The sequence below is a fragment of the Elephantulus edwardii genome, unplaced genomic scaffold (genome assembly GCF_000299155.1).
Source record: "Elephantulus edwardii isolate Elephantulus edwardi_28Jun2011 unplaced genomic scaffold, EleEdw1.0 scaffold00048, whole genome shotgun sequence".
NCBI classification, from domain to species: domain Eukaryota; kingdom Metazoa; phylum Chordata; class Mammalia; order Macroscelidea; family Macroscelididae; genus Elephantulus; species Elephantulus edwardii.
In genome coordinates, this window is record NW_006399798.1 from 14,081,253 (window position 1) to 14,092,620 (window position 11,368).

Genomic DNA, 11,368 nt, shown 5'->3' on the forward strand with positions numbered 1-11,368 from the left:
TCCTTGAGCTTAAGAAATGCTGAACGAGTTCGGCCCTTTTGATTTTCCGACTCTAGCTCCTCGCACATTTCATTGTAATATTTTTTAATGGACCAATCTGATGTTCTTTACTTAAAACCAATATTCCAGACAAGAAAGATGAACCCAAAATGCATCCTCTTCTAGTGACCAACTTAACTAAGTACAAATGAAGTCAATGGTGTATCCCATTAGCATGCTGCATTGTAAATCAATAAAATAAGCCCTCCCCCACCCAAGGCCCTTGGCAAACATAGATAAATGATTGTGCACTGCGTGATGGTACTATTAGGTGAGAACTTTGGTTCATGCAGTCAGCTGCCACAGAGGTTGCACTCAAAACCTGCAGCCCTGGCACCCAAAGTCAGTCAGAGGAGGAAGCTTGGGGCATCAGCCATGCTCCTTCCACAATACTAGATGAAGACTGTTGTCAGGCATGCTGGTGGCAAAGACCAGTCCTGTGTCATTGTGCCCATCCAGTCCATTCAGCCAGGATGTTTCACCTGCCAGAAAGCTTGAGCCTCTCTTTCCTGTACTCTGGCAGACGCCAGCGGCTGATCAGGCTCTCTGTCCGCAAGTCCATTATATACAGGTAGTGGTTGTCAAATAGCAGAGCAAAGATCTCTCCAAAGCCAAGCAAGGCCAAGTTCGCGATCTCAGGAGTCTTGATGACCCTGAGAATATCGTAACTGGCAAAGTCCCACTGGTAGAGACCTAGCGCAGAACTACAGACGATGTATTTGCCATCAAAATGAAGTCTCGGCTGCAGGCAGATACTTCTATCCTCAGAGACAGACAATGTCTTTAAGCACTTGCAGTTGATTTCTCTCCCAATTGGCCAGATCTTAATCTCATATTTGTCTGCACTTAAGAGGATGCAGTCTCCAGGGCTGTGCAAGATAGATTTGACTGCACTTCTGTAAAACCACCTTGGTATAACCCATTCCGTGTGACCGGTGAGTGTGTTCAGGCATGTCCCAGCAGATGAAGCCCATACTTTCACAGTGAAGTCTGCAGACCCACTCACCAAGATATCCAGTTCATCATTGTAGTCCACACTAAACACCGCCCCTGTGTGTCCCCTGAAGTGCTGGGTCTTGGCTCCGGAGCTCCATTCCCAGCAGGCCATGGTGTTGTCAAAGGAGCCTGTCATAAGCTTCTGCTCATTAAACTTTACCGCTGCACAAGTGTGAGTCTGGGTACCATAAACACACTGCCCTGTGCTCACATCCCACAGCTTTGCAGACAAGTCATCAGACCCTGTACAGAGAAGTCCATCTTTGTAGTAAAGTGCATACACTCTGGCACTGTGTCCGATTAATGATGAGGTCTCAAAGGCTTCATGGTCCTTGCATTGCTTCATTCTCAAAATAGCCGTCAAATAAACCTTCTTCCAGTGCAAAGCATCCTGAACAGAATCATCTATCTGCCAGCCCAAATTTTTACATGCAGTTTGCCACACCTCTGTACAGGCACTTATCACCTTATTCCACTGTTTAGAGACGAGGCAGCATGTAAGTAAAGTCTGAGGATCGAGCCATTTTAACAAATAAAAACTGAGCTCCAGGGGAAGGAGTTTGAGGAAGTCCCGCTTGAGGAGAGTCTCCAGGTTATTGGAGAGATGCCTGAGCTGGCCTGCCCCACTCGGACTAGTCAGGTGATCCAGAGTTTCATTTTTCTGCAAGTCCGTCAGAGAAAGAAACGTAATAGAAATGTTATCAAGCCGGGGGAGCTCTGGTGGCCTAGTGGCAAGAAGCTGCACTGCAATCCCAGAGGAACGCCGGAGAAGGAGGCGCAATATCCTCCTGTACCAGTCAGATCTGATTTGACGGTACACGCACACAAAATAATAAAAAAAAAAAAGAAATGTTATCAAGCCATGTCTCAAAGTCCTTTCTCTCCATAAGGTTATGGAAAAATTTACCTGAGCGAGCGCCCTGGGGCCTGGGACCTCGCGCCGGGCACACACCAACTAGGCACGCTTGGGCCACCAGGGCCTCGCAGCGGCCGGTCCTCTCCACAGCCATGGTGCCAGGACCCGCGGCCGCTGCTCCAGGTCCGCAGCCCCACAGGGGAGCGGCTTCTGGCCTCATTGTAATATTTTGCTTTGTCATTCCGTGCTGCCTTAGTTGCTACAAATTTCTCCTAGCCATGGGATGGTTATGCCACGTCTTTACACAAGAATGGAATTCCTGCAAGTGGCTTTGGCTGCTAAATGAAATGTTGGCTGTTCGAATCCACCCTGAGGCACTCTGGAAGAAAGGCTTGGCTGTCTACTTCAAAACTTCACAGCAGTTCCACGCTCACTCCGTGGAGCATTCTGTTACTCTGACGTATATGGGGGTGCCAGGGTGGAAAGTGACTTGACAGCACTTAGGTAACATGAGATGATGGCAGAAGGGGAAAAAAGCTAGGTGCATATCAGGCCGTGTGGTACCTATCATTCATTTTCCCCTTTCTGGTGCTAATCAATAGAACTGTGATAAGGGAATTCCAGTGGTGTCATGGGTAATGTGTCCAGCTGCTAACCAAGGTCAGTGGTTCTACTCCACCAGCTTCTCTTTGGGAGAAAGATGGGCAGCCTCATCCTGTAAAGATTTACAGCCTAGGATACCCAGTGGAGGGCCAGTGGGAGCTGGAATTGACTCAGAGAGAGAGAGAGAGAGACACTGAGTATAGGGGGTCAGAATAAGGAAAGTGGGCGTTGGGGCCCTGACCATCTTCACAGTTGAAAATTGGCATATAGTTTACAGCTGATCCTTGGTCAACATGCGTTTGAACTTGAGCAGGGTTCAAGTATGATGAGTATCTGATGGGCAGGCTGAGTGGTTCCAGACAAGAAGGATGACCTAAGTGTTGCTGCAGAGATGATTAGCAGCATCAGCTCATACTAGCAATAGGGGCGGAGGGGAGTGGAAATCTACCTGTAGGTAGGCTCAAGAAGGTCGAGCCTGTGCTTTTCTGTCTATGGAATAAGAGTTCTATCAGAGTGTATGCTAATTTTGCTGTTTTCCAGAGAAGGAGTGTAGCACGGTGCTGAGAATGTGGGCAAGAACTCTTAACCTGAGTCTTGACATCATTTCTGTAAAACAGGAGTGACTGTGTATAAAGACCTGTGTGAGTGCCCGCAAACAGAAGTGGCCTCTCTCTGTGTGTGTTTGTGAGTGGGAGGCGCTGCCTTAATGGCTGGAGGAAGGAACAAGCCAACCTCTTGTTTATGATGTTGTTGTTATTGAGAACATACATAGTAGAATGCAAACGAGTCCCTCCGTGCCTACGTGGACAATGCAGCAGTGACAGAGTCATGACCCTCCTCCGGATGTGTCAACACCTCCCTCTCCTTTTCTGAGCGAGTCCTGTTCAGTGATTAACAAACTCCCTGCAGCCTCGAGTCCCAGCTAATCTTTTGAGTTACTATTGTCCATTTGATTCCATAGAGATTTTAAAAACACACACGGTTCAAGGCATTCTTTACTCATTTAATCAAACTACTGTAATATGGAAAGAAGTCTTCAGGAGCTATTTTGGTTAAAGGATAAAGATTATGCCAAAGCCATAGTTTCCAGGTTCGTCCAGTGTCAGTAGATCCAGAAAGGCTGGATTCCAGAAGAATTTGAAATTCTGCTCTGCGTGTATCTCCTTTTGATCCTTGTTCTTCTAGAGACTCTGATCAAAGCAGTCAGTAATGGTAGTCCAGAGCGTCCCGTTCTTTCCTGGTCTCAAGACAAAGGAGACAGTTGTTTGTGGAACAACCTGTCAAAGATTCTATACCTGTACCTGACTCTCCGTCTTCCTCTGTGGACCAACCAAACTTCTTTCAAAGCCCTCTGAATGTATAGCAGAATCGTCACTGTCAGAGTAGTCTCCTTGTGTCTGTCCTAAGCCCCTCCCCTGGTTAAAGCACGTTTCTTCTCTTTCCTGTGCTCAGGTTCACTCATCCTGGCTGATGTCTCCCTCAACAGGATCTGTTTCTGGCCTAATGCTGTTGTTGTTATGTGTTAGGACTTATAGTGACCCTGTGAACAACAGATCTGAATTCTGGGCCATCCTGTGCTGTCCTCGTCATCTCTGACACAGTTTGGCCCGTTACTGCAGTCTGGCCTAAACGGCCCGATAAAATAGAAAGCAAAAGACAAGCGTCTTAGGGGTTGATCCCCACATCCCAGGGCTGAAAAGGGGAGCATAAGAGGTTCTTTTAGTTCCCAAAGTGAAATATTAGAATCTTTTAAATTTTTATTTTATTATTTGTGGTATAACACTGGTCTGTGTGTTGCTGTACAGAGGTAACTCGTGGTTGCTGTGATGCTGAAGACTGTGACAGTGATGTGCCAATCGTGGTAATGGGCACCCATGGTGGACAGTGTTGGCTGGAGCTTCCCAACTACATCAAGCCTGGAAGCAGGAGCGGCATCCACTTCCGAAATGGCTTGCCTCCGGAAACTCTATATATGAACAGTGCTCAGGCCGTTCGTTCATAGGGTCGCTATGAGTCGTCTACGACTGGATAGCACCAAGCAACAAGAAGCAACAATGTGTGCATGTGTGCCGTCAAATCAGATCTGACTGGTGCAGGCGGAGATTGTCCCTCCTTCTCCAGCAGAGCATCTGGCGGATTCAAACCTCCCACCTCTGGGATTGAAGTGCAGCTTCTTGCCCCTAGGCCACCAGAGCTCGCCGAAATATTAGAATCTTAAGGAATCACATCCTCACACAGAGAGCAGAAGTTTCAGGGGAGATAAAGCACAGTGGATTATGAGCAGAGGCTTTGTTGTCTAACCTGTAAAATGGGTCTAATAATCCCTGAGCATTTTTGTTGTTCTTATGAGATGAGCACACTTCCATTCAGTGCTACTGTATTCCTTCCTGGTGAGATGATGCACTGGGATTTGCCTTACAAGGTCACAGCAACTGGACATGGAGGAGAGGCCACATGCACATGAACATGGACCCTCAGCCCATATGCTTGGTCTACTCTTCTCCCGGTAGGGACCACTGACCCCTCAGGTCACTGCAGTGTGTAACCCATTCCTGGGAAAGGGTGCTTGCCCTGCCTGAGTAAAGAACTTTGGGGTTTTCAGTACGTGGACTTGGGTCTTGGAGAGGAATGCAGGCTTGGGGTATCTCCTGGCCTCTTCCCAGGGGTCGGAGCAGTGTCAGGCCTGAGACAGGTGGGAGGAGGTCTTGCTAGGTTCTGTCAAGTTGACTGTGGCTCATCGCAACCCTGTGAATAACAGATCCGAACAGATCCCCATCTGCATCCTACGATCTCCATCGTCTTCAAGCCGTTGTCCCTCGTCCATCACTGCATTAATCCGTCTTGTTAAGGGTCTTCTTCTCCTCTGCTCTCCTGCTTTATCCCAGCATGATGCCTTTTTCCAAGTACTAGCCTTTCCTGACAACATACCCAAAGCACATGAGATGAACTTTCACCACCTTTGTCTCTAAGGAGCGTTGTCCAAGAGAGATATTTATTTGTTCTTTTAACAGCATGGGTTATTCCATACTCTTCACCAACACACAGTTCGAAGGCACTGACTCTTCTCCTGCCTTCCTTATTCACTGTCCAACTTTCAGATGCATACGATGCAATTAGAAATACAATGACATCCTTGCTTCTTAGCATTTTAAAAGGTAGCACATTTTGCCCAGTGCAACACATTTGCCCAGTGCAAGAAATCTTTCTATTTCTTGACTGCTGTTACCATGGGAGCTGCAAGTCTCTGGAAGGATCAAATAGCATCTAAATTGCCTTCCTTTTGTGGGGTCCAAACTGGATCTGAAAAGCATCTAGGCTCCCAGGTTTCTGAAATGACTCCGGTGGGGACGCTTCTGGCGGCTGGACTGGAACATTGCATCTCAGCACTCATTAGCCAGAGCCTGCTTGGGGACTGTTTGTGCAGCTCCTGTAAGATCCTGATGAGGTTTCAGGACATGACTGCCCTTCCTCAGGCCAGCCAGGCACGAAGCCAAAGAGTGCTTTCAAGAACAGCGGGCCAGGAAACGGCGTCTTAGGCCTTATCGCCAGTTACCCCGTTCACACCGCATTTCTGCTCCAGGAAAAGTGAAGGAAGAGTTATAAGCATGGCGCAGAGATACTGTGGGTTCGATCCTAGACCACTGCAGCGCTGTGACTATCGCAATAAAGCCAATCAACTTGGATTCCTGGTGTATCTCCAAGTTAGATTTACACTGCCAAGCAGTTCTACACAGTGTGTCTCACTGCAAAACCACAGGCAGTTCAAATCGGCCAGCTGCTCTGAGGGAGAAAGATGAGCCGCTTCCTCCTCTCTTTAAAAGGGATATGTTGTTGTTGTTGTTGTTATGTGCCATGGAGTCGTTTGCGACTCATAGCGACCCTATGTACAACAGCCCTAAACCCTGCTCTGTCCTGTGCCAATCGCACTGTCTCCCACACTCCCATCCCGATTATCCCAGTCACTGAATCAATCCACCTCATAGAGGGCCTTCCCCTCCTGTGCCTGCCTTCCACCCTCCCAAGCATGATGTCCTTCTCCAAGGACCTTCACTCCTTACAAAACTTCCAAAATATGTCAGATGAAGCTTCAGAATCTTAACCTCCAAGGAGCAGCCCGGTTTAACCCTTTCCGGGATGAATCTGTTTGTTTTCTTAGCAGTCCAACACTCAATACTCTTCTCCAGCACCACAGCTCTAAGGCATTAATTCTCCTTCTAGCCTCCCTAGTCATTGTCCAAGTCTCTGACACATAACAAGTGATTGCAAAGACCATGTGATTAGAAAAGGTAGCATAGTGGACGAGGGATTGAATAACAATGAAGGATTTTTTTTAAATTTTACTTTTCAAAAAGAAAAGTGGTTTGGCAGGGAGGGGAGGGCAGGGAGAAAAGTGCAACAATGACTGAATGGAAATCCGAAGTCTCTGTGAACTTTTATTAAAGTAAAATTAAATGGAAAAAAAAAAAGAAAAACTCAACAGCCTTGGAAACGGAGTGGAGAGTTGCAATGGATCGGAACCACTTCAAGAGCAGGGGGGTTGGGATCTATTAGGAGCTCTAGTGGTGCAGTGCATTAAACATTGAACCACAAATCGAAAAGTCAGTGGTTCAAACCCACCAGGCTGGCCCCAGGAGAAAGATGAGACAGTCTGATTGCATGCAGATTTCCAGCCTTGGACACGTCCTGGGCAGTCCTGCTGTGCCTTGATGGGGGTGGGGAATAGTTAGGAGTCAGCTAGCCTGGGTGCCCAGAGGGCTTGGTTTTCCAGTGGGTGGTCTGCCATGTGTGCAATAAATAATAGCCTTATAGAAAAAAAAGAAAAAGTTCAAAATAGCGTGGGGATGGCTGAGATGTTACTCAGAGAAATGCAGAGGGTACAGGCTGTTGGAAAATGATTATACTCTTCTTTGACCCAGGGTTGCAAAGAGAAGGGGGGGGGAAGGGTAATGTCTGAAAAGTGCAATAAAGTGAGGTTAGTCCTGCACCCCTAAGACGTTAAACATGCCTCCAAGTGGAGGTGGGGGTACTGTGAGTCTCTGAAGCCACAGACACGTGCTCCTGAGCAGTGGTAGGCTGTGTCTCCAGGTAGAGAGGTTTGCTGAAAGCAAACACAATCCATCAAGTCCAAACACTGCCAGTAAGTCAATGCCAAATCGGTGAGCCTGTGGGGCAGAGAACTGTTCCTTCAGGCAGCCAGTTTCCCATTCTGTCTCACAAGGAGAGGCTGGTGGATTTGAACCACATTCCCACACTTTGGGCTAGTTGTTGTTATGTGCTATTGAGTCACTTGCAACTAATAGCAGCTCTGAAACTCACTCCATCCTGAGCCTATCTTATTGTCTCTGACACACCTACCCCCATTACTCCAGTGACTGAATCAATCCATCTCATTGAGGGTCTTCCTCTCCTGTGCTGTCCCTCAACCCTCCCAAGCATGACGTCCCTCTCCAAGGACTGGTCCCTCCTTGCAACATGTCCAAAGTATGTCAGACTGAGCTTCACAATCCTTGCCTCCAAGGAGCAGCTTGGTTTCACCCTCTCCAGGACATACTTGTTTGTTCTCCTGGCAGTCAATTCAATACTCTTCTCCAGCACTACAGCTCAAAGGCATCAGTTCTTCTGTCATCCCTGGTCATTGTCCCGCTTTTTGATGCATAGCAAGTAGTTGCGAAGACTATGACCTGGATCAGGTGCACTTTAGTATCCAGACAGACATCGTTGCTCTTGAGTACTCTGGAGAGGTCCCTGACAGCATATTTTCCCAGTGCAATTCGCCTTTTAATTTCCTGGCTGTTGGTACCAAGTGTGTTGACTGTGGAGCCAAGCAAACTAACGTTGTTAACAATCTCAATCTCTTCACCATCTATCATGATGCTACCCATCAGCCCAGTGGTGAGAATCTTTGTTTCCTTGATGTTGAGCTTCAATCCATATCAAAGGCTGCAATCCTTGACCTTCTACAGCAAATGCCTCAAGTCCTCCTCAGTTTCAGCAAGCAGGGTTGTGTCATCTGCATAATACAGGTTATTGATAAGTCTTCCTCCGATCCTGATACCACATTCCTCCTCATAGGGCCCAGCCTCCTGCATGATCTGTTCCACACATAGACTGAAAAGGTATGGAGATAAGGATGCATCCCTGGCATACACATTTCCTGATTTGAACCATTCGGTATTTCCTTGCTCTGTTCTGATGACTGCTTCCTGATCTAAGTACAGGTTTTGCATAACATAATATAATAGAGGCATAATCAACTTCCGTAATGGCTTACCTCCGGAAACCCTATGAACCTGGAGAGACAAGGAGAGACGCACAAATGTGAGGACTTTTCCTTCATAGGGTCCCTGCAAGTTGCCTGTGACTCGACGACACTTAACAACAACAGCAACAACAACAACAACAACAAGCACAATCAGGTGCTCTGGGATTCCCATTCTTCTCAGAGTCAGCCACAGTTTATTAGGATCCACACAGTCAAACGCCTTTGCATAATCAATGAAACCCAGATAGACATTCCTCTGGTACTCTCTGCTTTCAGCCAGGATCCATTAGCTATAATATCCTCCTGGTCAGTAGCCTACTTATTTGATCATTGGACTGCCAGGACTCTTCCAAGAAGGCACAGAACCAACCCCACTGCCGCCGAGTTCATCCTGACTCCTAGTGACACGTACTGGGCTTCCAGGGCCGCAAAGTCTCACGAGAGGTGACTGCCTGCCACGTGTTCCTCCTGCAGAGCATCTGGTGGACGCGAACTGGTGACCTTTCAGTTAGTAGAGTAATATGTAATGTGCTGGTTCACCAGACTTAGCTTTTCTTTTGACTGGCGGTTGGTTTGTTTGTTGTTGTTTTTTCTTTTGTTTGTTTGTTTTTAGTAGATACAAGGGGCTCTAATTCCATTATAGAATATAGAATATAGAATATAGAATATAGAATATAGAATATAGAATATAGAATATAGAATATAGAATATAGAATATAGATTTTTTTTCTTCAGTGTCCAGAGATTTTATTGAGGTATCTTTACATAGAAATGAATGACTGATCTGTTGGTCATGTGATTGAACTAAATTGCCAGTTCCTTCGCTCTCTCTCCCTGTAGTCAGGTCGATATCACATGTGATACTTTCCGACATGACCACCCTCCACCCTGATTTATCTGTTAAAGGCCTTTAATTTTAAAGAGATGAGCAATTACTGTCTTGGGCAAAGATAGTACAAAGACTCCTGGTTAGTTTGTAGTGACAATTAAGGAATGGAGGTTTGGGAGTGAGTTAATTTCCCCAAAGACAGGTATACTTAACCCAATGGACTCATTAGGGAAAATAAAAACAATTCTGATGAGGAAAATCTAAAAAAGCAAAAACTAGTAAACGAAAATCTAAACAACCCTATACTTGGTGTTTTGGGCCCGACAAAGAGTTTGTTACTCCTTGGGTTTATTTGGCTACTGGATGGTGCGAACTCACCATGTGCTCTGTGGGAGGAAGATGCGGCCTCTGCTTCCTAAAGATTTGCGGGTTTGGTTCCCTGGGCCGCAGTTCAACTATGTCCTATAGGGTCACTATGACTCAGAAGTGGCCCAGGGACAAGGGGCGTGGCTTTTTGACCTTAAGACTGGTGACCTCATCCATGACAGGAGAGGAGACTGTTTATATCTTGGGTCCACAGAGTCCCAGATAAGTGAAGTAAGAACAGACTTTGCTGCTGACTGCTAACCTGACTGGTTAGGTAATGCCTGATTGTAGTTCAGTGACTTCAATTACCTCGAGAGAGTGTGTGTGTGTGTGTGTGTGTAAGAGAGAAAAGGTTTAAAAGAGATCAAGAGACACAACTATCAAGTACAAGAGTTTGAGTCAGAAAAACTAGAACTTGAGCTATCCAACTCAGCTGTGAGTCGGTTCCGGTTCCAGTTCTAACACGACACTACACAACACCACCACAATTGCCTTTGAGGTAGAACCAACTTAGAGTTGACCCTCCAACAGGTTTTCAGAGGCTGTAAATCACCCTGGAGGGGACTGCTCATCCTCTCCCGTGGAGCAGCTGGTGCATTTGAACTGCCTGCCTTTGGGTTGGCAGTACAAACTCTTACCCACTGCACTACCAGAACTCCCTTGGCCTATTTTAGGTGTTAAAAAGTAGTAGTATTCCCATCAACAAATGAATGGATAGAGAAACTGTGGTATATTAACACAACAGATTACTACACAGCACTGAAAAACAAGGAACTCATAAAATACACAAAATGAGTGACCCTGGAGGACATTATGCAATATCTCAGTCACAAAAGGACAAATACTGTTATAAAACAGGACTGACATGGGGGTTGGGGAGAAACTAAAAAAAAAGGGGAGATAAATAATGAGCACTGAAAGAAAGAACTGTCTAAAATAAATATATGATGAGGTATTATAGCCCAGAGTAAGAGATGCATAGCAAAGTAGACTGGGGGGTGGGGGAGGGAGGAAATTGTGCAACAATGAAAGAATGGAAATTCAAGTTTTCTGTAAATTTTCATTAAAATGCTAATTTAAAAATGCAAACAAAAAAGAAGTAGTATTTACTGCTAGGCACTGGGGATCAAAATAATTTATTATCAAGACAACATATGTGCTATATATATAAAGATAAAGACAATACAAAGTTGCATAATTTAAAGTTTAGTGAACAACACCTATAATTATTGCAGGAATTTATTTTTTAATTTTTTCAATTTTCTCCAAAGTACTGAAGAGCAATGGTGTCTCTCTGGAGACTAAGGTGCATCTGATACAGGCTATGGTCTTCGCAATCACTTGTTATGCATCAGAGAGTTGGACAATGACCAAGGAGGATAGAAGGAGAATTGATGCCTTTGAGCTGTGGTGCTGG

The 11,368-nt window shown here is 45.9% G+C and overlaps 1 pseudogene; it reads right to left on the minus strand.

Annotated features, from left to right (window-relative positions):
- Nucleotides 1–408: 408 nt before the first annotated feature.
- LOC102865771 lies at nt 409–1,922 on the minus strand (annotated as a pseudogene).
- Nucleotides 1,923–11,368: the final 9,446 nt, after the last annotated feature.